The 27,353-nt window shown below is 51.2% G+C and overlaps 1 protein-coding gene across 1 annotated transcript in view; it reads left to right on the top strand.

Annotated features, from left to right (window-relative positions):
- Positions 1 to 27,353, top strand: part of RIMS4 (regulating synaptic membrane exocytosis 4) — an 867,656-nt gene that overhangs the window by 785,287 nt on the left and 55,016 nt on the right. The window lies entirely within an intron of this gene.

Below are 27,353 nucleotides of genomic sequence, written 5' to 3'. Positions count from 1 at the left end.
GCCCCTGGTGGCTGGGGTGGGGGTAATGGTAGACATGAGTGGGGGCCTGGCGGAGGCTGCCCCTGCACTGCTGGGGGGTGGGGGTGGTGGGAGACATGTGTGGGTGCCTGGTGGAGGGTGCCCCTGGTGGCTGTGGGGTGGGGGTGATGGCAGACATGAGTGGGGGCCTGGTGGAGTCTGCCCCTGCGCTGCTGGGGGGTGGCGGTGGTGGGAGACATGAGTGGGGGCCTGGTGGAGGCTGCCCGTGGTGGCTGGGGGGTGGGGGTGATGGGAGACATGAGTGGGGGCCTGGTGGAGGCTGCCCCTGCACTGCTGGGGGGTGGGGGTGATGGGAGACATGGGTGGGGGCCTGGTGGAGGATGCCCCTGGTGGCTGGGGGGTGGGGTGGTGGGAGACATGAGTGGGGGCCTGGTGGAGGCTGCCCCTGCACTGCTGGGGGGTGGGGGTGGTGGGAGACATGAGTGTGGGCCTGGTGGAGGCTGCCCCTGCACTGCTGGTGGTGGGGATGCAGGGGGACATGTGTGGGGGCCTGGTGGAGGCTGCCCCTGGTGGCTGTGGGTGGGGGTGGTGGGAGACATGAGTGGGGGCCTGGTGGAGGCTGCCCCTGCACTGCTGGGGGGTGGGGTTGCAGAGGGACATGTGTGGGGGCCTGGTGGAGGCTGCCCCTGGTGGCTGGGGGGTGGGGCTGGTGGGAGACATGAGTGGGGGCCTGGTGGAGGCTGCCCCTGCACTGATGGGGTGTGGGGGTGCAGGGGGACATGTGTGGGGCCTGGTGGAGGCTGCCCCTGCACTGCTGGGGGGTGGGGGTGCAGGGGGACATGAGTGGGGGCCTGTTGGAGGCTGCACCTGCACTGCTGTGGGGTGGGGGTGCAGGGGGACATGAGTGGGGGCCTGGTGGAGGCTGCCCCTGCACTGCTCGGGGGTGGGGGTGCAGGGGGACATGAGTGGGGGCCTGGTGGAGGCTGCCCCTGCACTGCTGGGGGGTGGGGGTGGTGGCAGACATGAGTGGGGGCCTGGTGGAGGCTGCCCCTGCACTGCTGGGGGGTGGGGGTGCATGGGGACATGTGTGGGGGCCTGGTGGAGGCTGCTCCTGGTGGCTAGGAGGTGGGGGTGGTGGGAGACATGAGTGGGAGCCTGGTGGAGGCTGCCCCTGGTGGCTTGGGGGTGGGGGTGGTGGGAGACATGCGTGGGGGTCTGGTGGAGGGTGCCCCTGGTGGCTGTGGGGTGGGGGTGATGGGAGACATGAGTGGGGGCCTGGTGGAGGCTGCCCATGCACTGCTGGGGGTTGGGGGTGGTGGGAGACATGAGTGGGGCCTGGTGGAGGCTGCCCCTGCACTGCTGGGGGGTGAGGGTGGTGGTAGACATGAGTGGGGGCCTGGTGGAGGCTGCCCCTGCACTGCTGGGGGGTGGGGGTGCAGAGGGACATGAGAGGGGGCCTGGTGGAGGCTGCCCCTGCACTGCTGGGGTGTGGGGGTGGTGAGAGACATGAGTGGGGGCCTGGTTGAGGGTGCCCCTGGTGGCTGTGGGGTGGGGGTGATGGGAGACATGAGTGGGGGCCTGGTGGAGGCTGCCCCTGGTGGCTGGGGGGTGGGGATAATGGTAGACATGAGTGGGGGCCTGGTGGAGGCTGCCCCTGCACTGCTGAGGGGTGGGGGTGGTGGGAGACATGAGTGGGGGCCTGGTGGAGGGTGCCCCTGGTGGCTGTGGGGTGGGGGTGATGGGAGACATGAGTGGGGGCCTGGTGGAGGCTGCCCCTGGTGGCTGTGGGGTGGGGGTGATGGGAGACATGAGTGGGGGCCTGGTGGAGGCTGCCCCTGCACTGCTGGGGGGTGGGGGTGATGGGAGACATGAGTGGGGGCCGGGTGGAGGCTGCCCCTGGTGGCTGGGGTGGGGGTGGTGGGAGACATGAGTGGGGGCCTGGTGGAGGCTGCCCCTGGTGGCTGGGGGGTGGGGGTGGTGGGAGACATGAGTGGGGGCCTGGTGGAGGCTGCCCCTGGTGGCTGGGGGGTGGGGGTGTTGGGAGACATGAGTGGGGTCCTGGTGGAGGCTGCCCCTGCACTGCTGGGGCGTGGGGGTGCAGGGGGACATGGGTGGGGCCTGGTGGAGGCTGCCCCTGCACTGCTGGGGGGTGGGGGTGCAGGGGGACATGAGTGGGGGCCTGGTGGAGGCTGCCCCTGCACTGCTGGGGGGTGTGGGTGCAGGGGGACATGAGTGGGGGCCTGGTGGAGGCTGCCCCTGCACTGCTGGGGGGGTGGGGGTGGTGGGAGACATGAGTGGGGGCCTGGTGGAGGCTGGCCCTGGTGGCTTGGGGGTGGGGGTGGTTGGAGACATGAGTGGGGGCCTGGTGGAGGGTGCCCCTGGTGGCTGTGGGGTGGGGGTGATGGGAGACATGAGTGGGGGCCTGGTGGAGGCTACCCCTGCACTGCTGGGGGGTGGGGGTGGTGGGAGACATGAGTGGGGGCCTGGTGGAGGCTGCCCCCGCACTGCTGGGGGGTGGGGGTGGTTGTAGACATGAGTGGGGGCCTGGTGGAGGCTGCCCCTGCACTGCTGGGGGGTGGGGGTGCAGGGGGACATGAGTGGGGCCCTGGTGGAGGCTGCCCCTGCAATGCTGGGGGGTGGTGGGAGACATGCCTGGTGGAGGGTGCCCCTGATGGCTGTGGGGTGGGGGTGATGGGAGACATGAGTGGGGGCCTGGTGGAGGCTGCCCATGGTGGCTGGGGGGTGGGGGTAATGGTAGACATGAGTGGGGGCCTGGTGGAGGCTGCCCCTGCACTGCTGGGGGGTGGGATGGTGGGAGACATGAGTCGGGGCCTGGTGGAGGGTGCCCCTGGTGGCTGTGGGGTGGGGGTGATGGGAGACATGAGTGGGGGCCTGGTGGAGGCTGCCCCTGGTGGTTGGGGGTTGGGGGTAATGGTAGACATGAGTGGGGGCCTGGTGGAGGCTGCCCCTGCACTCCTGGGGGGTGGGGGTGGGGGTGGTGGGAGACATGAGTGGGGGCCTGGTGGAGGGTGCCCCTGGTAGCTGCGGGGTGGGGGTGATGGGAGGCATGTGTGGGGGCCTGGTGGAGGCTGCCCCTGGTGGCTGGGGGGTGGGGGTGATGGGAGACATGAGTGGGGGCCTGGTGGAGGCTGCCCCTGCACTGCTGGGGGGTGGGGGTGATGGGAGACATGGGTGGGGGCCTGGAGACGGCTGCCCCTGGTGGCTGGGGGGTGGGGGTGGTGGGAGACATGAGTGGGGGCTGGTAGAGGCTGCCCCTGCACTGCTGGGGGGTGGGTGTGCAGGGGGACATGAGCGGGGCCCTGGTGGAGGCTGCCCCTGCACTGCTGGGGGGTGGGGGTGGTGGGAGACATGCCTGGTGGAGGGTGCCTCTGGTGGCTGTGTGGTGGGGGTGACGGGAGACATGAGTGGGGGCCTGGTGGAGGCTGCCCATGGTGGCTGGGGGGTGGGGGTAATGGTAGACATGAGTGGGGGCCTGGTGGAGGCTGCCCCTGCACTGCTGGGGGGTGGGATGGTGGGAAACATGAGTGGGGGCTTGGTGGAGGGTGCCCCTGGTGGCTGTGGGGTGGGGGTGATGGGAGACATGAGTGGGGGCCTAGTGGAGGCTGCCCCTGGTGGTTGGGGGTTGAGGGTGATGGTAGACATGAGTGGGGGCCTGGTGGAGGCTGCCCCTGCACTCCTGGGGGGTGGGGGTGGTGGGAGACATGAGTGGGGGCCTGGTGGAGGGTGCCCCTGGTAGCTGTGGGGTGGGGGTGATGGGAGACATGAGTGGGGGCCTGGTGGAGGCTGCCCCTGGTGGCTGGGGGGTGGGGGTGATGAGAGACATGAGTGGGGGCCTGGTGGAGGCTGCCCCTGCACTGCTGGGGGGTGGGGGTGATGGGAGACATGGGTGGGGGCCTGGAGACGGCTGCCCCTGGTGGCTGGGGGGTGGGGGTGGTGGGAGACATGAGTGGGGGCCTGGTGGAGGCTGCCCCTGCACTGCTGGGGGGTGGGGGTGGTGGGAGACATGCCTGGCGGAGGGTGCCCCTGCTGGCTGTGGGGTGGGGGTGATGGGAGACATGAGTGGGGGCCTGGTGGAGGCTGCCCCTGGTGGTTGGGGGTTGGGGGTAATGGTAGACATGAGTGGGGGCCTGGTGGAGGCTGCCCCTGCACTGCTGGGGGGTGGGGTGGTGGGAGACATGAGTGGGGACCTGGTGGAGGGTGCCCTGGTGGCTGTGGGGTGGGGGTGATGGGAGACATGAGTGGGGGCCTGGTGGAGGCTGCCCCTGCACTGCTGGGAGGTGGGGGTGGTGGGAGACATGCCTGGTGGAGGGTGCCCCTGGTGGCTGTGGTGTGGGGGTGATGGGAGACATGAGTGGGGGCCTGGTGGAGGCTGCCCCTGGTGGCTGGGGGGTGGGGGTAATGGTAGATATGAGTGGGGGCCTGATGGAGGCTGCCCCTGCACTGCTGGGGGGTGGGGTGGTGGGAGACATGAGTGGGGGCCTGGTGGAGGGTGCCCTGGTGGCTGTGGGGTGGGGGTGATGGGAGACATGAGTGGGGGCATGGTGGAGGCTGCCCCTGGTGGTTGGGGGGTGGGGGTAATGGTAGACATGAGTGGGGGCCTGGTGGAGGCTGCCCCTGCACTGCTGGGGGGTGGGGGCGGTGGGAGACATGAGTGGGGGCCTGGTGGAGGGTGCCCCTGGTGGCTGTGGGGTGGGGGTGATGGGAGACATGAGTGGGGGCCTGGTGGAGGCTGCCACTGGTGGCTGGGGGGTGGGGGTGATGGGAGACATGAGTGGGGGCCTGGTGGAGGCTGCCCCTGCACTGCTGGGGGGTGGGGGTGATGGGAGACATGGGTGGGGGCCTGGTGGAGGCTGCCCCTGGTGGCTGGGGGGTGGTGGGAGACATGAGTGGGGGCCTGGTGGAGGCTGCCCCTGCACTGCTGGGGGGTGGGGGTGGTGGGAGACATGAGTGGGGGCCTGGTGGAGGCTGCCCCTGCACTGCTGAGGGGTGGGGGTGCAGGGGGACATGTGTGGGGGCCTGGTGGAGGCTGCCTCTGGTGGCTGTGGGGTGGGGGTGATGGGAGACATGAGTGGGGACCTGGTGGAGGCTGCCCCTGGTGGCTGGGGGGTGGGGATGGTGGGAGACATGAGTGGGGGCCTGGTGGAGGCTGCCCCTGCACTGCTGGGGGGTGGGGGTGCAGGGGGACATGTGTGATTTGGCCTGGTGGAGGCTGCCCCTGCACTGCTTGGGTGTGGGGGTGCAGGGGGACATGAGTGGGGGCCTGGTGGAGGCTGCCCCTGCACTGCTGGGGGGTGGGGTGCAGGGGGACATGAGTGGGGGCCTGGTGGAGGCTGCCCCTGCACTGCTGGGGGGTGGGGGTGCAGGGGGACATGAGTGGGGGCCTGGTGGAGGCTGCCCCTGCACTGCTGGGGGGTGGGGGTGGTGGGAGACATGAGTGTGGGCCTGGTGGAGGGTGCCCCTGGTGGCTGTGGGCTGGGGGTGATGGGAGACATGAGTGTGGGCCTGGTGGAGGGTGCCCCTGCACTGCTGGGGGGTGGGGGTGCTGGGAGACATGTGTTGGTGATCAGTAGTGCAAGGTGACATGTGGGTTGGCTGGTGGGCATGGCATGGTGGATGGGTTGCCTGTGGGACATGAGCAGGGGTGCAGGGTAGTCCCCTGTGGTGTGGGCTGCCTGCAGGGGCCGTGGAGGGTGTAGAGGGAACACCTGGGAGGACCCACATGGCCAAATGACATGTAGCATTCCCCGGCACCACCGAAATCGCGTGTGAATCTTCCCGCGCACCTCGGAAATACACATACCCAGGCCAATCGCGTGTGGAACTTCCCGCGCACCCGAAGTACACGGACCCAGGACAATCGCGTGTGGAACTTCACGCGCATCCCGAAGTACACATACCCAGGACAATCGCGTGTGGAACTTCCCGCGCACCCCGCAGTACACGTACCCAGCCAATCGCGTGTGGAACTTCCCACGCACCCCAAAAAACATGTACCCAGGCTAATCTTATGTGGAACTTCCCGCGCAGCCCGAAGTACACGTACCCAGGCCAATCGCGTGTGGAACTTCCCGCACACCCCGAAACACATGTACCCAGGCCAATCGCGTGTGGAACTTCACGCACACCCCGAAACACATGTACCCAGGCTAATCGCGTGTGGATGGAACTTCCCGCGCACCCCGTAGTACACGTACCCAGGCTAATCGCGTGTGGAACTTCCCGCGCACCCTGAAGTACACATACCCAGGCCAATCGCGTGTGGCACTTCCCGCGTACCCAGGAACACACGCAAACGCTATTTTTCACACAGCGGGTGTCCGTGTTTGTCGGTACCCCTTTGCACCTCATTTGTCCTAGAGGGCCACTATATGGCCCATTCATCATGGCTGTATATGTGTGCTTTTTGTTAGCGCACATTTTGGCGCACATTTTTTTCAGGCGCAGGGGAGCTACCGCCTGCTTTCTTGTGGCGTACTTGTTTGGCCCTGTGCTCCTCTTTGACCGTGCGCTGGTTTACCCTATTCGATTCCATGAATACGGGTTGTAGGCGAGCGTGTGGGCGTTCTGCACACTTGCCTCCTGTACTTCCTCCGTGACGCCCATATTTTCACGCGTTGTTCCCCATTCCGAGCGTTACGCCCCGTGTTCCACGTACTTTTGTGAGGTGCGCCACACTATGTGCGATTTCGCAGTGGCCATGGCGCACGCTGTTGGATAACCTGTGCGCCAGCGTGCGCGGCGCACATTTTTAGTGCACATCCAATGTTTTTCTCGTGCACGGACTTCCATGAATCGATGTGTGCTGGTTTCCCTGCGATTTTCGCACTTGCACTGCGATTTTCGCACTTTTACTGCGATTCGCACGTTTTGGCACCTGTGCGCGGGAATTTTCGGCAAACATTATTTCCATGAATTGACCCCTCAGTGTAGTATTTTACCACATTTGGAGTACTGTTTTGTTGTTATGAAGGAACACTGTATTTCCTTCTTCAGTTAGGTATACTCCATCATGTCTATAGAAATTGCCCATGTAGAACTGTATGTTGTTTGAAATCCATAATTGGTTGTGGTCTGTCATGAATGCTGAAACTACTTTATTTATATTTCTCCGTGATTTTTCGATTTTACAATCAAATTTGGTGGTTCATCTCCATTTTTGCCTCTGAGTCAAATTGGAAATGATAAAGAGGGTGTGAGGAAAAAGGTCCATTAGTTTTTCCAAGTCTTGTTTCATCATGTAAGTGAGTGACACACCTCGTACATTCCCCAAATCATTGCCTCCACAATGTATTAGTATGATGTCTGGGTGCCCTGTACTTTATAGACTGAACAATTTTGGAAAAACCCACAACCAGAGCATTCCCCACAATCCAAACCATTTAAATGTAAACTCTCTCTAACCAAGGTGCATGTTAATATTCAGCTTCTCACAAAAAGCCAGTAATCAAACAGCCAACTGTGTCCGAACAGCCACACAGTTTTCAAACAAGCCATGATATCTGCAGCCTTTCTCTGTTTCCAGGAAAATGATTCCTAGTTTGAATTTCTAGTAATTACTATGAATAGGGTATGTATGATGTGTGTAATCTGGTGTTTGTAATTGGTTGATGTCAATGTTGTCATTCCGTGTTTGTCTGTGATAGGTTACACTCAAAATGTGTCAGCCATTTTTGTATTTTGGTTAGTAAATATAGTCCTCTTTTTGAGATTTTGATTTTGGAAAGTATAAAATCTAACACTTTATGTAGTCGTGTCCTTCAGATTCTAGAACTCTCTGTGCACTATACTCTAACTGTTTGTGTCCAACCCATTTTTTACCTGTTTTTGAACTTTATACACCCTACCTAATTCAAATCTTGTATATCCTAACTACTATGTATACTTTATCATCATCCACTTTAAATAACTTCATGAGCAGTCATTTCTTGTATTGACACCTTTTAAGGACCATTGTATCAGTACTGTCTCTTTTGTAATTTATATTCCATGCTCAGTTTAAAAAAAAAAAGAATTCTGATAGCCGCGGTTATACAAAAAAGGGGGGTGATTGGTGTATTGTGGATCGCGCCTAGCAACAACAATGACTGGTGTATTTAACTGCTGTTATCCAGCACCCATTTAGTGTACGATGTTGCTATCTGCCGGTAAACATGGCTTCCTGTGCGGCCGTGGCTATATTCTAGCAAATTACACGTCGTGTGTGTGGATGTGGGGTAGCCACTGCCATCTGACATTTTGGGTGGAGTAGCATCATAGATGCATTGAGTGTTTTCAGGGTTTGGGAGAAGACAGGGGGGTAGAGGAGGACCATGGAGAGCGAGGGGGGGTTTGGAAGTGGGGGCGGTAGCCATGTTGGGGACAATTGTTTGTATTTTGGGGGAATGGAAATAAAAAAAATGTGTTTGTAGTTTTTTTCGTATAGCTGTGGCTACAGCACGAGCCAATGAGCCAATGAGACGCAGGTTTATGCAGGCGCGACTAAAGCAAATAGCGACTGGAGTGGTTCTATCCGTGCCTACATGCCCCCTGTTAACATTATAACTGCGGTTTTGGGGGAATTTTAGATCTTGTAATATAGTATATATAGTCTGTGTTCAATTTGATCTATTTTTGTAACTTAAATGGTGGCCCTTAAAATTGCAGTTTTGAGTGAAGGAAAGAGGGGGTGGCACAGGGGAGGAAACACATAAGGATGAAACATATAACGAAGGGAATTAAAATAAAAAGGACCATTTCTGTGCTGTATTTTCTTTGTTTTTATTATTTATTTTTTTCAAAAAGGAGGGGAAAATGGCCACTTTAAAAACTAAGGACGACAATTACTCTGGTGTTGAGATATGAACTTCTCCCAATCCTTAGTTGTGGCATATCCCACAGCTACCCATTTGTGACATTGTTTACACAGGACTCACTGAGACATTGGGAGCCCATGAAATTGAAGCAAGTGCAGTGGACACTGCTGCAGAAATTGAGGCTTCATTTCGTGTCAGTGATATCCCACTGGCAGATGCAGGTGCTGGAGGTGGTGCTGATTACCGTGCACGTAATGCATGAGCCCCATGTATTTTTATTTTGTGGTGCTCATGAAATTTCTGATACTCATCATCCACAACATCCCTATGGACTCGCACCAGATGATTTATCATGATTGATGTTCCCAGGCCTTGTGACGTAACATTAGAAGGGCCACGTCTTAGTGTTTTCTTCCACAATGTGCACAGTATGTCCTCTGTCTCTTCTTTAGAACAATGTTCTTTTGTTATTTCACCTTGAAGTATCGCCAACTGTCTGTAGTGGTCTTCATTCCAGTTGCTTTCTTCTTGGTTGGCGACGAGTTGGGGACCCAGGTGACATTGTCATCGCTGCTGCTGCTATCATGGTTGGACATGTTGCAATGGGGAGGAAAATGTAAACAACAAAAATGCCAACACTAAAAGACAATGCCACAAAAATGTATAGAAAGTTTTAAAAAAAGTAAAACAACAAATAGGCAAACTGAACAAATCACTGAACAAGGGAAAAGAGGATTAGGTGAAAAGTGGGTAAAAAGGAAGAAGAATTAAAGGGTTAAAGTGCCAAAAGTTCTTGCAATTACTTTGATAACCTTTCACTAAGAAGCAATGATCAATATAAAATTATATTTTTATGGTTGGGGTGATTATTTGCGGCTACACACTGCTGCGTGCCATTATTGGACACTTCTGCACGCGCAGATGTTCTCATACAGCATGGGCGTAGTCTCGTCAATACATCGCAGCGTGTGATTAGACCATTTGTTGACATGGCCAAACCTCAACTGAACCCTGTGTTCGGTGCTCCCGCTAAGGGGGAAATGGAGAAGTTGATGCCAATTTTGACAGACTTAAGATTGCATACTTCCTGCCTGTATGATATTATAACTACCTTGAGCAAACTCTCATTAGCAGTGGGTGAAACAGTTAATGGGAGTATTGCAGGTGAAATTATATCAAGAGTTACAGGGCTCATCTATTGTTGATATGAAGTGTTGAGAATTATAACTCAGCCCCCCTCAAAAATCCCCTTTACAGGGTGCCTGTATTGCGATTGAATTAGAACCTACAATACCTGATACCCTAGCATCTGTCCCCTCAAAAAATAAAAATAAATGAAAATAAATGTTGAAAAAAATACATCGCCAAAATCACCTTCCTTTCTTGTCTAAAGGTGGCAAGAAAATATCACAGAAAAACTGGAGATTTCTTGTCGCTGAGGAAAGAGAGGATAGGGCAGCATTTGGAGTGGGTCTGGATAAAGAGCCAGAACTTGATGCTAGATTCGACCAGGAGGATGGTGTCTTGGCAGAAAACACCCTAACTGAGGAAATTACACACAAAGGCCTGCAAAATAATAAAGGCAATAAGAACAACAAAAAAAACAAGTAGCAAGAATAATAATTCGCTTACAGTGGGTAAGGATGAAAATCGTAAGCATCAATGACCATTTCCGACAAAAGGTACTCAAGTAACAGAGAAGGAGATGTATGAACTATTGACAAAGAAATCTAGTAATGTATCGGGACCATCAACTCCAAATATTGCTGTGGCAGAAAAGAAAGTGCTAACAAATGACATGCAAATTTGGACAACAACGTTTGCTGAGGTCTTTAACGAACAGATGGAGGCTGCTCGAGCTACAAAAGACACACAGAGTAACAAGGGATCCCTGATAGTAATATCACCAGGCCCTCCTCAGGTAATGCAGGGAATGGGTGTCAGTGAAGATAAGGCTCTCCCACAAAAGGATAAATCCACTGAAGAAAAATAACATTCTAGTGGAAAACAACACTCCAATTGCAATGATTCGATCTACTATCGTAGAAATGTTACATCTCCATCCAAACTCCCCTGGTAATACATTACTCCCGCCTACTGGTACTACTAATGTACAGGGTCTGGAGGGGGAGGTGACAACTAAAGAACTGAGTCATTTAGCCGAAGAACTACCTCCAGCTTTAGGTATGACTGAGCAGCGGAGGGGGAAGCAAGGGATAGTGCACTTTGAAGAAGAGCCACGAGAGAAAGAAAGGATTGAGAAAGAACATGACCAATTCAAATGAGATTCCCTAACTGAATCGTGAAAGTGTTTGGGCCCTTTTTAATGAGATACCCTCCATTAGACTTGTATCGTCAGCGGATATAAAATTAGTTGACGTCATCCATCCAACTCGCTATGACCATGTTAGACTGGTGTTTCATTCTAGAACCGTTTACGATGTCATACGTTTGAAGGTGTTACAGTCCAATCGGTTGGGATGTGTTATTTTGGTCTTTGGTCTGGGCTTTTTACCACCTCCCGGTAGGGAGAGAAAAACTATTATCTCCAGGCTGTATCAGGAAGAGAGAGCACAGATAATGGAGGAGCTCCATGATCAAAGGGTGGAGGATGAGCAAAGCTGGAGATGGCTCACTCTGTCCTTAAGTGACTCTATATCACAGTTGAAATCTATGAGGCAAGGTCTTTAACTAGACTGATCAGACCAATGACTCAGTCTTAGTTTCGTGGAACTCAAAGTAATGCACATCTTTACTCTTCGCTCAATTAATGCTTGAAGTAAAAAAAATGGTCAGGTGGTTTTTATCCAGGACCTCAGAGTTTCCCATAGGTGGGTTTGTTTGTAAGCACCAACTAGCAAAAAGGGGCATAAGGGGACGCCCATATGGTGGTCTTTTGATTGCTATAAAAAATGGGGAGGGAATCAAGATCTTAGAAGCACTAGATATCACAATGGGGGTCTTTGCAGTAGTTTTGGAGACACAAATTGCCAGTCTTCAGTCCCACATACTTGTTATTAACATATATTGGAATCCAGTATATGATCTTAGCTGCATTATGAGAAGGTTAATTGAATGTTTAACAGAACAGGCAACGAAATATAGTGGGTAATAGCGGGGGACCTTAATGCGGAGATACCTTGTGGGGCAGGCCTGCATAAAATCCTGGGAACTGAAGGGGCACCAGTAGGAATGACACCAAAATGTCTTCAGGGGTACTTATGGCATATTTTATTCTCCAACTAGGGTCTTTTCCATGCAAATGTAATTCTTAACCAAGACTGTGATCCTCATATCTGGTCAGATGGCATCAGAGTTTCCACTATTGATCACATATTTCTGTCTCAAATATTGTTTGATGCCTGTAATAAATGTAATATTATAGACATCAAACGTAGTGACCATCTGATCTTGGAGATTATGATTAGGGTGGACCGTGAGAAGACTATTGAGGGCTGGGTTACAAACTTCGCTGGTAGTCAATTCCTCAAGGAACAGAATTCAATGGCATGATGAGAATGTGGAAAAATGCAATGTGGTTTTTGTATCAGATTTTCATAAAATCTCTTGGGACTCTAGATGTCAACTTTCTACGTCTGCTACCTTTCCTTCATATTTGAACTTGCTGCTTTCAAAATCTATTAAAGTAAGAGGAGGTTCGCCCTGTAAGTCTAAGCGCTTACATAGATATGACCTTTTGGTGAGTCAACCCAAGAATATCTGTAAGGGAGCGATTTGGAGGGTTCTGACCAGCTCCCTTGATTGGGAAATAAAGGAAATGAGAGTTCGCAGATTGACGGAGAGATTGAAAAACTGGTTAAAGAGACATAAGGCACATGTGTTACAAACAGACAAAGTGAGCTCTGCAAAGCAATTTTGGCACCTAATTAATAGGCAAGAGTCATCCCAAGTGTCAGCATAATCTAACTGTGTATCGAAGGATGTATGTGAAGGTTATTTTACCTGCCTATATGCCGAAAAACATCACACGCCTGCAAAAATGGCTGCACTTGGGTCTCAACCATGGGACTTTAATTTTACGATATTAGATATCGAAACCCAAATAAAGCATTCCAGGTCGTCCACAGCAAGTGGAATGGTTTGGCAAATGTTAACCTGAAGGCAAACCCTGAGGTGTGGGCCAAATCACTATCTTTGCTGTTTCTTGATATTAAGGTAGATAGACTTATTCCAGAATCCTGGCATGTCTCCTATATTATTCCTATCTATAAGAAGGGAGACAGGACCCTTCCCGCAAACTACCATCCTATAGCCCTGATGGACATTGAGTCAAAGATTTCTGTGGGGCTTGTACTTAAGGGCTTGGTGAAGTGGTCATACTCTAACTCTATATTATCGAATAGGCAGTTTGGTTTCTGCAAGACTATGGGAATGGAGATGGGCGGGTTACTGTTCCCCAGACTGCAAGAAAAAGCTTGCAAGAAAGATGACGTACCCATATATATATAGCAGGAATCGAGCTATACCTTGCATTTGATCTTGTAGATTGCGTAGTCCTATGGTCGAAGCTTTTGTCTATGGGGATACCTCTGGGTCTCTTGACAATATTGGTCCATCTGCATGAAGGATCCATGATTCAGGTGAGAATTAATACAGAGGGAAAACTATCCTGTCCAATAAAAACTATGAATGGCCTACGCCAAGGGTGTATTTTTGCTCCAACACTTTTTAATTTGTACGTCTCAGATGTTGGTCACTGCCTAGATGCTGCCTCTCTGATCTCCCCAAAAATTGAGGGACGGAAAATAAATTGGTGTGCATATGCTGATGACTTTTTATTAATAGATAGCACACCTATAGGACTTCAGTGTCAAATTAACGCCTTCTCTAATTATGTCATCAGCAATGGTCTTGTGATCAATGAGAAGAAATCAGTGATCATGTGTTTAAGCAACCGGAAAAAGTTATCTCCATTCAGTTGGTTTCTGAAGAAATATAAATTGGCAAAAATTAGATCACTGGGATACCTGGGGTTTCCAGTGTTTGACACCTGGAAAAAATGTCTGTATTGGAATTGTACTCTGGAGCGTGCTGGCTATTTGATACTTCAAATGAGAAAGGTTATCCAGAACTATTGCAAATATTCGATAGGACCGTTAATTCGCTTTTATAAGTCAAAAGTAATCCCCAAGTTGTGCTATGGTTTAGAACTGATGCCATTTTGTTCACATATAGCATTGAGTCAAAAATCTGGAGATCGCTGCTCTATTGTCTGCCAAAATGTATTCCACTTTTGGCTCTGAGATACAAATAAGGGTTACAGTCCCTTGGGAGCGTGATTGAGTGGAAATAAAATCTCCCTCAATCGAAATCTAATCGTAGCTAAGAAGCATAGTCTCTATGCCGATTTGGTGGGTAAACTAAAAACTGGGAAACCAGAGTCTACCTGGTTAATGTCTTTGCAAGAAATGTGTCTGATGGCACTGAGGAATATTGGGGTGTCGCTTGTCAATCTTTTGACAAACCCTATTCGAGTAAAGTGTATGCTACAAAATCTAGATTGGTCCAACCCTATGGAAAGTGTTCTTAAATCTCCGATATATAACCACCTGGATTCTAACTGGAAGTCTATAGGCAATCTGGAAACGTCCTTGATTTATTTTCCGGATCCCTATTGGCAAATGGCATATATGAGATTTCATTTCAATGTCTTATTAACAGGTGAAATAATTGAATTTAGAAATGCAATGGGTGTGCATGTTCATGTCACTTCTGCCAAACTACAAATGCTAAGGAAACCCTTAGGCATCTTCTTCTAGACTGTGAAACAATCAGTCCGCAGCGCCTGACTAATTATGGGAAATTCGTATCAAACACCGAACACGTTTTTCCAGAAATAATCTAGTGAGACATGTTGTATGGTAAATCTGTGACTTTAAAGCTGGCACTGATTACATTTCTTTCTGTAGTATGTGGCTTCATTACAATAGGCTCTTGTATTCCACCCAGTTAATTTTTACTTTTTATATTCCAGCAGAATTCTGTTATTTCTGTTATTTTATTCTTTGATTTTAGCTGTTTAGATATTGATATATTGTTTTCCTTTTCTTTCATACTGTACATAGGAAGGTTTTATTGATTATTATCTTTTATTGAATTATTGTGAATTTTCTTTTGAAAATGAAAACCATAAAAAAATAAAGAAAATAAAAAAAATAAATAAATAAAGTTTAAAAAAAAAAAAAAAGGTAGGTTGTTTGTTCACCAAGGACTGTCAGCATGGGGGCTCCTTCAGGGAGTATCCTACTGGAAAGGGGACCTTGAACTCTGGATCTAGCAGACCCGAGGCCATTAAGGCTACCGGCTCCCAATGCAAGAGGCCCAGGGGCTCTTCTGGGCGACCCTCGGACAGACCCAAGGCCGTTAAGGCTACCGGCTCCTAAAACAAGTGGCCCAGGGGCTCTACCGGGAGGTCTACTGAGAGGTGATCCCGCTCACCCTCCTCTCCTGCACCAGAGTGCAAGGGATCGTCGAGTTCTGGCTCCATAGCTGAGGGCGCCCAATCTGCCGGGCCACCGCCGAGGTTGTCACGCAGGGCGATTCGACTACTGGCCTTCTGGCTGATGGTCCTAGGCCTACCAGAGCCATCTCTTAGGTCAGTGCTTCTGCTTCTGGATTGGGAGGGAAGGAGTCCTCCTCCATGTCGGAGCCAGCATGTGGCGTGGGTCCTGCGCATCCTCACTCCCAGGGGTGGTGCCAGGCCCAGAGATGGCAGACAAGCACACAGCAGAGCCTGCAAGACCTGCAGCCATCTTGGATCCTGACTCAAGACCTCTACTGGTTCCTTTGCCTTCAGAGTCGGTCACTCAAGAGGGTTTTAGTCCTCTTTCTATGGGGAGTGGTGCCGCCCACTACGGCACAGGCGGATGATCTCTGCAGGGTTACATTCATCCCTCTTAGGCTTTTGGACACCTGATGCGAGGCTCCTCAGTGCTTCAATCAGGAAAGAAGGCTCAGCGCAGCAGAGGGCCGTGCACCCTGTGATCTAGCAGTTTGCAAGGACCGCCATTTGAGCGCTTCCTCCTCCTCATGCGCTCCCCCAAGATGTTGGGGGTCCATAACGGCATCATCAAGGAGGTGGTTCCACAGATTGTACCTCCTAGGCCTTCTCCCCTGGATCCCCCTTCGGTCCCTCCGGGAGTCCGAGTACTGTGGCCCATTTCTCCTCCTGTCCAGGTCCTGCCGGTGCTTCAGAGCCTTCCGCCTCTAGTACCACCAATGACTGTGGAAGTCCAGCTGCCTTCGGGCCCTAACCAGGGGGGACTCTCCCCTCCGTTTGGAAAAAAAGGGGGGACAGTGACAGGGATGATGACACACAGGATGAAGAGCCTTCAACGTCGGTGAAGGCATTTCATGACTGCCTTCAGGGCCTAGCAGACTATTTGGGCATCCCCCATCCAGAACAGGCCCCCCTTTAGGTGGCTGGAAAGGTCTGGGGGGAAACCATGGGCCAATGCTTAGATGAACAAGAAATTGGGCAGCTGTTTTAGGCTCTTGGATGGGGAATCAGTCCTACTGGACTCCCACCCTCAGCCACCCTCTTCAGTTGTGGTGGCGGCCTCCTTGTATTCAAAACTATTCTCATCATCATCCATGGCAGGGGCCACCTCCAGCTGTCTGTCCAAAGAGGACAAGGTCCTCAAATATTTTGCCAAGCAATGTTTTCTCGATGCCGGGCTGCATCGGCATCAAGCTAACACTGAAGCCCTCGTAGCTGCTGCAAACCAGAGGCTGTGGAAGGTGTCATGATGCCTACCTCCAAGGAGCCAGGTCCGACCCAGCAACCCCAGAGGCAGGCATCATTTCCCCCAGGGGAGTGCCAGCAGGCCCAAGCTGGGGCCCTTTGGACGCAGTCCTGGTGCCTTAGGCGCCAGGCTCATGTTGGACCTCTGTCCTGGGGCCTTAGGCACCAGGCTCATAAAGCTAGACATGTGTTCAAGTGTTTTAATGTGCACTTACCTGATGCAGACCATGCTGCCATATCCAGGCCCTCTTGAGGCCTGAATAGGAACTACTTACCCTGTGGGACTACTTTCCACCCGGGTGTGGTCGGGGAAGGATACATACATGATCGGAGGAAGGATACACACTTGGAACTTCTTCCAAAGCTATTTAAACCACACCCAATCAGCAACTCACGCTTCGCGTTGTTCTGCTCCTCGCAGCTGGACGCTCACCGTGTCAGCTCCTGCATCTGGACTTCAGCCACGCCTGTCAGCATCCTGGGTCACCTGCATAGGGAGACAAGACACCTACCAGCTAATCTGCACCACGGAGACATCACCGACGATCCTGAAAGGGAAGACATCATTTTTAAAAGCATTTCGTTACGATCGATGCAGCACTGCATTTCACTCACTTTTCCTGGGTTCCTCCATCTTCAGCAGTGATCATCCGGATACACAGCCACTTCCCAGAGCCTAGAGAAAAAGACAAGAATAAGAGGTGAGAGAAGGAAGGGAATAGGAAAAGCTCAGTTTCCTTCTAAGACTTACCTGTTGGGTCATTCCCATTTCATTTCGGGTCTTGCTGCTTCCAAGCAGGACCCCGGCCCCTATGGGGAAAAAAGTCAAAGACATTAGATGAGCGAATGCAAAAACATTACCTGAGCGCTCATCTAGGACTTACCAGATCTTTACTGGAACTGCACGTTTCACTTCGGGTCGGTGCCATATCTCCGGCATTCCGAACCCCGGCCCCTATGGGGAAAAGACATCAATGTCAGCGCTTTGTTGCAAGAAGTCTCCAAAGGAATCTTCATTCATCACCTGAAAAAAGACAATGAACATTATTATTTAAAGCTTGAACTTTTGAACTTGCAACAAAACTTTTACAACGCCTTACCAGTATAATCAAGCTTACCTGAACTCCCATCCAACCTCAATCCAGTGAAGTAACTGGGTTCAACGCGCCCCTGCGTCAGAAGCAGGATGGAGAGCTCGTCCTTTCAGACCCTAAGGTGAGACTTCACGGGGAATCGTGGAAGGGTATCGTGGAGGGTTGGAAGAGAGTGGGAGGCTTGAGCATAACTCAGTCAGTAGGTAATACTCCCTTTTCACGCACAGGGGAATATTCCTGCGAGCCGGAGAAGCCAGAGTAGAGGGCCCTTCCTATCCATCTTCAGAGTCCTGCGCTTCACCATTGAAGAAGCATCAGCACTCGAAGCCAGACCTGCGCCTCCGTGGGAATCAGGTGAGTGTTACAGAAGGAGTGTGGGGAGTTCTTGCATGACCTCCCTCCGGAAAGCCAGGCCTCCTTCAAAGGCAGATTGGCGGAGGCCCATATGGTTGCACACGATCTCATGGAGTCCTCGATCTCACACATCGAACCAGCTAGCCAGCAGAGGCCTCTGCCAGGATGTCGAGATGAGGCGGAGGGCATGGATGAATGCCAGGAAATTCTCCTAAGATGTGCAGGAGAGGATTCTAGACCTTCCCTTCGAAGGGACGGCCTATTTCATTCGTCAACTGATGGCGAGCTGACAAAAAAGTAGACCTCAATGAAAACTGCTAAGTTCTTGATCATCCTGACCAAACAGGGCCAAAAGTCCTTCCCTCAAACTCAGGGTAGGTCTGACTTCAATCCGCACTCCCTCACCAGCTTCAAGGGGTTCAGGGACCGCAGTATGCAGTTGCCAGAAACGTCCCCCCGTGACCATAGGAGGAAACAGCAGAGGACTTCATGAAACTTTTTTTGCTCCCCCTCCTCCGCTCCCATCTGAGATGCCAAAAGCAATAAGATAACAGTCAAGGAACACTGCTCCTTCACCTGGATGGCTAACCCCTATACCCCTATCTGGATGACTGGCAGGTCAGGGCCAGCTCACCCAAGGGGGCGATGCACACTTGCCAGCATCTAGCAGATTTTCTTCATCTGCTAGCATTCTCCCTCACCCAATGAACGTCTCAGTAGACCCCCCGACCAGGACCTGGTGTTCCTTGGGGTGCACTGAGACACAGCCGCACAGAGGGTGTTCTTCCCATTCGAAAGGCTTCAGTCCATCCTGAAGATGATCAGGCACTTTATGGCCAACTCCACCACCTTGGCATGGTGGTTCCAGCACCTTCTGGTGCTGATGGCATCCTGCGTGCTCACGGTGCTGCACGCCAGCCTCAAGATGAGATGCCTTCAGCTACACCTCGCAGCCAACTGAGACCAGAAGACAGGGGCGCAGTTGGGCAGGCTCACTATCCCTCCTTTCCTCCTTCTAGATCTTTACTGGTGGCCTTTGGACAGTAATGTGGCAGTGGCAGCCCCATTTACCCACCCAGAGCCCACTCTGGTAGTGACAACGGATTCCTCCCTCTCGGGCTGGGGGGGCCACTCTGGATGGCTATTTGATTCATGGCCCATAGTCCACGATGGAGGCCCTTCTACAAATCAATCTGCTGGAACTCAGGGCAGTGGGCCTGGTGCTCCAGGGTCTACTACTGGTCATCGAGGGCAAGTCAGTTTAGGTATGGACCAACAATTCCATGACAATATTCTACTTGAACAAGCAGGGCAGCACCCGCTCCCCCCTCCTATGCATCAAGGTGGTGTCAATCTGGGAGTTGGCTCTGTCGCAGGGGAAATGGATCTCTCTGGTCCATCTCCCTGGGGACAAAAATGCGGAAGCAGACCAGATCAGCCGCCTGGGGTTCAACACCTAATGGGAGTTACACATCAACTGTTTGTTGCCCCTATTCCAGAAATGGGGGTTTAAGATCTGGACTAATTCACATCTCCTCTGAATTTCAAGTTCCCCTTTTTGCTTCATGGGTGGGTTGGGGTCAGGGGTCACTTGGAGGACGCGTTCCAACTCTGTTGGCATGGCTGCAGGTGTTATTCCTTTCCTCCTCTTTCATTGCTCCAGCGGACCCTCTGCTTATTTTGACCCTCAGTGGGCTGCAGCCTCATTCTGATTGCCCTCACTGGCCGTTAAAGGCTTGTTTCTCGGACCTACTGCAGTTGTGCTCTCAGTGGCCTGTCCATCCCCCCAATTCACAGCAGGGGCATCCTGACACAGGAAGGCGGGGTGATAGAGCATCTAGATCAGGCCAGACTGGCACTCTCAGCATGGCTCACCCCAAAACTGCTCCACTCCCAGTTTTGGGGTGACAACTGGGAAATCATCCAGGAGGCCAGGAGGCCCTTCACACACTCTCAGAACTAGAGTAAGTAGACTTGGTTCTGCCATTGGGCTCACAACAAGGGACTGGACCCCTTCACCAGCTCCCTGGGCACCATGCTGGCTTTTTTGGCACAACTGGCTCGCTCCGGCATCCGTGCTGATACCTGTTGCACCTATTTGGTGGCCATTGGGGCCTACAAGAATAAGCCTGAGCACAGTTTTCTGCTGCCAACCCAGTGGTTAAGGCTGAACTAAAGGGTTTTTCCAGGATTTCTCCTCCGGTGCATAGGCCGCACCTGGTCTGGGACCTCAAGCTGGTGCTGGTAGCTTTACAGCGTAAACCCTTTAAACCTATAGCCTCGGTAGACATTAGACTTGTGATGGCCAAGGCAGTACTGTTGGTAGCGCTCACTTCACCACCTTTCACAATGACAAGGTCATCTTGCGAACTCATCCACACCTTTTGCAAAGTTGGTCTCCCTGTTCCATTAGTACCAGGAAATCTGCCTGCCGGTGTTCTTTTCGAACCCGCAGTCGGAGGCTGAAAGGGCTTTGCAACACTTAGATCTGAGGAGGGTGCTCAAGTTTTATCTCGCCTGAACTAGATCTTTCCGGGAGTCCGAGGCGTTGTTTGTCACCTTCAGGGGCTTGACTCCAGGCACCCAAGGGTCCAAAGCTTCCATTGGCTGTTGGATGGTCCAAGCCATTTCAGAGTCTTATGTGATCATGGTTAAGACTGTTACCACAGGAATTCATGCCACGCGCAGTCAGGGTCAAACGCTACGGTGGTCATCTTTCAAAGACATGCTTCCTGGGTGGCTACGTGGGCCACTCCCTCTGCGTTCTGTAAGCACTATTTCTTGGATACCAGCTCCAGGCGGGATGCAGAATTTTGGTCAGGTGGTTCTGATGAACCTTTTTGCTTCGTCTTAAGCATGAGTCAGGTTGTCACAGATCCACCCGTTTGTCTTGTTTGGTGCAATCACCCACAAGGATGGTGGAAAGAGAATGGAATGTATGGAGTATTTAAAGTTATTTACTGTAGTGACTAGAGTACTCATAGTCCTTAGTCCCCTTTCCTCCATACATCCCACCCACCTTATCCCGCTAAAATGCCAAGGGCTAATATGATCAGCATAGCCAGGTATTAAAGCATCCAATATGTAAAAAGAGGACTAGGGTGAGGCACCACAGGGTGGGGTCTCTGGGACATACCTTCGGCTGCAGCCGTGCCACCGTGCGCAATGCTAAATTTAAAGGGATAGCTAATGTATTGCTACCAAAGGTTCTGCTACCGTCCCCATTTTGGGGGATGCCCACAAGGATGGAGGAAAGAAAACTAAGAACTATAAGTACTCTAGTCACCACAATGAGTAACTTTAATTTAAATAGTCTTTCTTGACTCTTTTTTATTAGTTCATTTAACACTCTCATCATATTGTGACTTTTTCTTTCTTCGCTAGAGTTGCGTTTCTTTGGCTCTCATCGAATTCTTATATCAATGTTTTTGGGCTTTGTATCATCTGATGAAACAGAGTTTCATATAAGGTTTTGAATTTCTGGACCTTTATATTTCAGGCTTTTCTGACCCATTTTCTCTTTTGGGACATTTACCCACAAGGCTTCTTTGGTCTTTAATTTACCATATTCATTCTCTCTTATCTCCTACCTTTTCTGCTTTCAGGCAAGGCATATGCTTCCCCTCTTTCCAATATAGTGTTACCCCTGTCTCATTATTCACTTTCTCACGGATTTCTATTGTTAATTTCTTGTATTAATACAGTTCAGCTGCAGTAATTTTCTATATAAATCCTTCACACTGTTACTGAGACGAACTTCGGTTGGTTTTCCACTTCTGTGTTTCTCTTTCCAGAGCCATTATTATCTTCTCTCTTATATTAAGACAGTTTAGGTTTATCAGGTTTACTTTCAAGCCTTTTCCATTTTCTCTGAGATCAATATCCCAGGTCATATAATGATCCTCTTTGGACCTCATGTGGCTCCAGTTTTCCTCATTACCGTCTCGTTCTTACGAAATGTCTCTGGGATTCTCACAGACCTTGGTTTCTCTTTTTCCCTTTGTCTTGACTCCTGCCCGTGGTGACCGGCATCTCTGTCGGTCGATCCTCGCTCTCTCTCCAAGGTTCTGTGTGTCGCACTGGTGGGTGAAGTCCTTGACAGCGACCACCGCACTATAACATTGCGTTGTTTCAATGGCTGCATGCCCACTACCATACTTTTGTGGTCATGCCACTACCAATTCTCTGACTCCTGTCAGCTCTGCTTCTCGCTGTCTTTCTCACACACCAGAATTCCATTCCAGCATTTGGCTTGCTGGCTTACATCAATTTAGGATTTTGCGGGCTCTGTGTTCATTGGCGGCTCCACCTTCTCTTACTTTTACATCAGCAGGGGCCTTCCCTTGATTCAGTACTTGGTCCTCTCACTCTCTGACGAATACTCCTCCTTTATTCCACTCATCGCAGTGGATTGCTGCTTCCCACTTAAATGGTGAACATCTCTTCGTCCATATGATGGTCTATGTTAACTTTCTCTTCATTTCAGTTTTGGTATTTTACAGTTTTTGAAATGCTGGATAGTCCCATGTAGTTCCAGGTGAGGTCCCACTTGCCTCACGCCCTATGGAGAGTGTTGCGGAGCAGGCTCACTTCCCTAGCCTCAAAGAGGGGTTCCACCCTTGGGGGCAAGGGACACATTCCCTCAATTCATCACATAACCTTCCCCTTATGTGCATGGCTTCCCCTTCTCTTTTTATAGGGTAGTTATTTGTGTCTTTTGTCTGAAAATGGTTCTACATTCCCTCTGGCTCTGGAGATCTGGTTTCTCGCCAGTCCCATATTGAAGTATTTGAGAGTTTGATGGTAGATTCCCAGCATTTCAAAAAATTTTGTGTCTTGAACCCTAGGAGGTCTTAGTAGTTTTCTAAAAGTTGGAAAGCCAGTGCCTATGATCAACTCATCTGGTAGGCCAGGTACTACTGGCGTTTCCATGGTATGGGGTTATTCCCTAACTCTCAGTGTTAGAGGTACTTTAGGACAAGTCTCGGCATGACCATGTGCGCAGGTTATTTTTACTGCTTGGGTCCCTTGATGACTTCGGGATACAGGAGAGCTGCTCTAACTGCCGTTTGTAGGCTACCCAAATCTATTAATGCATTAACCCAAATTCTATTTATCTGTATAGTTTCTTGGGTCTAAAAGGGTTGAGATCTGCAGTAATATATCTCTGCTTTATCCAATGCCTATTTCCGTTTCTGCATTCCCTTCTTTTCATGGTTCAGTTGTTAGCCACCCTATCCCCATAGGTTTTCAAAGTGTATTTTTAGGACAGAGCCTGGATCTTAGCCCCTTTTCTCAACAGGAAAAACATAGAGTGGGACCGGGGGTTGATGTCTATCCTTGTCCTGTTTCTTCCCCAGTAGTTAGTCTGTATTTAGTTAATGGTAAGTGAGGGTTTCTTTTAGGGGTTTCTTCTTTACTCAGTAATTCCTGGAGATAATTTATTTCCGCTTTTGACCATTTCTCAGCTCATACTAATTTGAGACCAAACTTAATTTCTTTCTTTATTTCTTAGGGTTTCCCTGAATGTTTTAAATATTTGGCTGCTTCTGAGTGGGCTCCTGCTATTTGAATGGCCGTCACTATCGATGGTTGATGTTGTTGAAATATTCCTCATTGTAATGACAGAGGGAGGGCGCTAATGAATTGTTCTAATGCTAGAGCTTCAAGGACTTCTGCTAGGGTTTTCTTCCCTAACCGTTGGGGCCAGCATATTCTGTATTCACCCGGCTAATTCTAATGCGCTTTCACTGGGCAAGAGATGTATATCTCAGAATTTGAAATGGTAAAAACTATCTGTCTGTCCCACCTGGTCAGAAAAAGCCCATTTGATGTCAAGAAAAAGGGGTAGTCTCCATTGGATTGGAATTTTGACAGGAGGCCTGTAATTCTTCTTTTAACAATGTGGCCAGATAACAGTGCAGTTACTGTGCTCCCTCGACGATTGTCATCCAGTCGGAGGGGGTACCTACACAGCTTACACTCCGCAAGGCAGCAGCAGATGAGGAATCTGAGGAGGCAGTTAATGCAGGGCTATTCCACCCGAGGAGGCAAAGTAGGTGACAAATGGAGAACATCTGGCAGAAGGAATGGAGGCGGGTAAGGGAGATGGTGTGCAACCGAGCACAATATGAGACACAGCTGATGGTGTAGAGGCAGCAGGCTAGGGAAGCAACCATTGCCAGAATCAGGGCTGAGGTGACAGAGAGGCATACAAGGAGGCGGGCAGCCATCCTGGAGGGTTCTTGCAGGAATGCAGAGGAGGAGGAGAGGTGGATGGCTGAGCGCCTGCAAGCCCTTCAGGCAAGAACAGAGGCCTGCCTATAGGCAGAGGATTTGGCGAGTGACTTGGCCCTGGTGGAAGCATTGCAAGACATTTGAGAGGAGTAGCCAGCTGCCAGTATGTATAGTTGTATATTGATAGGTTTCATTTTGGACTTGTATTTTCATCCCTGGACATTTTTACCCTTACCCATATTTTATAATTGCAGTCTACATATTTTTAATGCAAATTTATGAATCTTGATACCACACTTCTTGCATTCTCTTTGTGTGTGTGCAAAATCACGTTTTTGCAATGTTATCCAAATGCATTTCTTCTATGACTGTCGCTTGGGTTGGTGACTCATTGTCAATGTGTGGACTACGCTCATCACTTGTGCACTCTATATTCGGTAGCTGTATCCCTCCCAAAGCATGATGACACACCCGCACACATCTGCAATTCCACACTACCTGCTCTCATATCATGAGGCACATCTGCCACTCAAATGCTGCATATTCACATGATTGATTAATCTGTCTGGCTGTGCACATTATCTGTCTCCTTGACTCATACACTCTGACCGCCTTCACATTACCCAATCGCAAGCCTGTGCTACTTGTGTCACTTGCAGTGACTTTGCCACCCTGCATACCTACCTACCTTTCTTCCTTTCTACAGGCTATAATGCACACATGCATTCAAAATGGCTCAAAACAAGCTCTGATATCTCGGACTTGGGTCCTCCAAGGGAATTAACCAACAGCACTTTGAGGCCATTGCAATGGCACATGGGCACAATAATATACAAGATTGCATTCCATTGCATTACTATGTCACAAGTACACATAGTGGTCAAAGTGTAGCTGGTGCTACATTATGCTGTCCTGTCGATGTGCAACTGCATGTGATGTATCAAAGAGTCCTGCAAGGAGCTCCGGACATGGATTCAACAGCAGTTGTCCCAGTTGTTCATGTTGTACGAGCATATGTTGCGGGCGTAGTGCATGTTGGAGACAGGCCAGAGGAGTTGTGGTAAGATGTTTTTCAACATTAGCCTGGTAGGGGTGCAAACTAGCAGGGGCAATCTGGGGTAGTGGGGGGAGGTGAATGGGTGTGGTGGGAGGTGTGAGGACTTGAAGGGGCAGCCTGGGGTAGTGGGCTGAGGTGAGTGGGTGTGCTGGGAAGAGGGCGGACTAGCAGGCGGCAGCCTGGGGTAATGGGCTGAGGTGAGTGGGGGTGGTGGTAGGAGGGCAGGCTAGCAGGGGGCTCCAGGGGTAGAGGGTTGAAGTGAGTGGGAGTGGTAGGAGGTGTGAGGACTTGAGGGGGCATCATGGGTTAGTGGACCGAAGTGAGGTGAGGTGATGGGAGGGGTGAGGACTCAAGGAGGCAGCCTGGGGTAGTGAGCTGAGTGAGTGGGTTTGCTGGGAAGATGGCAGACTAGCAAGGGGTAGCCCTGGGTAGTGGGCTGATGTGAGTGGGGGTGGTAGGAGGAGGGTGGATTAGCAGGGGGCTGCTTGGGGTAGTGGGCTGAGGTGAGTGGGGGTGGTGGGAGGAGGGCAGACTAGCAGTGGGCTGCCTTGGGTAGTGTGCTGAGGTGAGTGGGGGTTGTGGGAGGTGTGAGGACTTGAGGGGGCAGTCTGGGGTAGTGGGCCGAGGTGATTGGGGGTGGTGCGAGGAAGGCAGACTAGCAGGGGGCAGCCCTGGGTAGTGGGTTGAGGTGCATGGGAGTGGTGGGAGGAGGGTGTACTAGCAGGGGGCTGCTTGGTGTAGTGGGCTGAGATGAGTGGGGTGGTGGGAGGAGGGTGGACTAGTAGGGAGCAGCCTGGGGTAGTGTATCGAGGTGAGTGGGGGTGGTAGGAGGTGTGAGGGCTTGAGGAGGCTGCTACAATTTAGGAGTGTGGACCTGCAGTTTAGGTGGCTTGAACTTAGGGGTGATGGTCTGCAGTTTTGAGGGGGTGCAAGCTTGCATTGCGGGGGGACTGTTCGCAGTTTTGCTTGGGTTCTGGCTTGCGTTGTGTGGGACGATTTGCAGTTTTGCTGGGGTGCTGGCTTGCGTCGCAGGGGATGGTCCACAGTTTCACCGGGGTGCTGGATGGTGTTGCAAAGGCAGGCACAAAGGTTCCTTGTTGGTGCTAGTTTTTTTTTGCGTCGGGGCGTGTTGAGGGCGTTCCATGTGCAACTCATTGTTGTTTGCGCTGCAGGTTTCTTTGTGATTTGGAATCTATGAATCAGCGGACAGCTCTAAACTTTTTGCATGCGCAAGTTCACGCAATGTTGTTTATGGCGCAAAGTAGTTTACAGGGACTTAGCGTTTTTTCTATGAATTTGGCCCAGCTTGTCAGAATGCAGTCAACACCACTACAGTTGACTCCTCTCTGAACATTCTGATTGGCTTCGGGGAGGTCGATAACAACCTCAATGTGCCAATTGGTATTATGTGATTCAGAGTACTAATGTGAGCGTCCACACTCTGTGGTAGTTCTTTCTGCTTGGGTGCAAAACATGTTTTGTTTGACGCTTCTTTGTAAAATTGCAAAAGCATGTTGTCACCCTGCAGCTTTCAGCAAAAACACTCAAAGTTCTCAGCTTTTTCTCGAAAAATGTTTAAACAAAAGATTTCATAACAATTTTACATCATAACAATATAATCATTTTGGTAGGGCTGGGAGGCATGTTATCATTTCTGAAGATCATTGCATCAAGATCCCATTTATCTAAGCTAGGATGAAAGTCCCCATTTTTCAATCACACAAAGAAAGTAGGAACACCACAGGAAGAAGTGGAATTGGCAATGCAATTGGGCTCGAACTTCCAGCTGTGTATTTGGTTACCTGAAGTCATACAAAGTAGTATCTATAACATTACCAGACCCTGTATTTTTAACTATGTTGGTGGATGTTTGACGAGCTTTGGTAAAGACAAAACTATATTGTCATCAACAAAATTCTGATTGAAATGTGAATGTTCTATTTTACAAATCAATCAGTTAATTACGAAATGTGAGCAGAGAAATCGCGAAATATAATCCAAAAATAGAGGATCAGATTGGCAGGAAGGGAACGATGCTGGGAAGACTCTGGAAA

Source organism: Ambystoma mexicanum, chromosome 3p (assembly GCF_040938575.1).
Source record: "Ambystoma mexicanum isolate Mex_15411 chromosome 3p, UKY_AmexF1_1, whole genome shotgun sequence".
Taxonomy (NCBI): domain Eukaryota; kingdom Metazoa; phylum Chordata; class Amphibia; order Caudata; family Ambystomatidae; genus Ambystoma; species Ambystoma mexicanum.
Note: the sequence above shows the minus strand (reverse complement) of the source record. Positions and strands in the feature narration are given on the sequence as shown.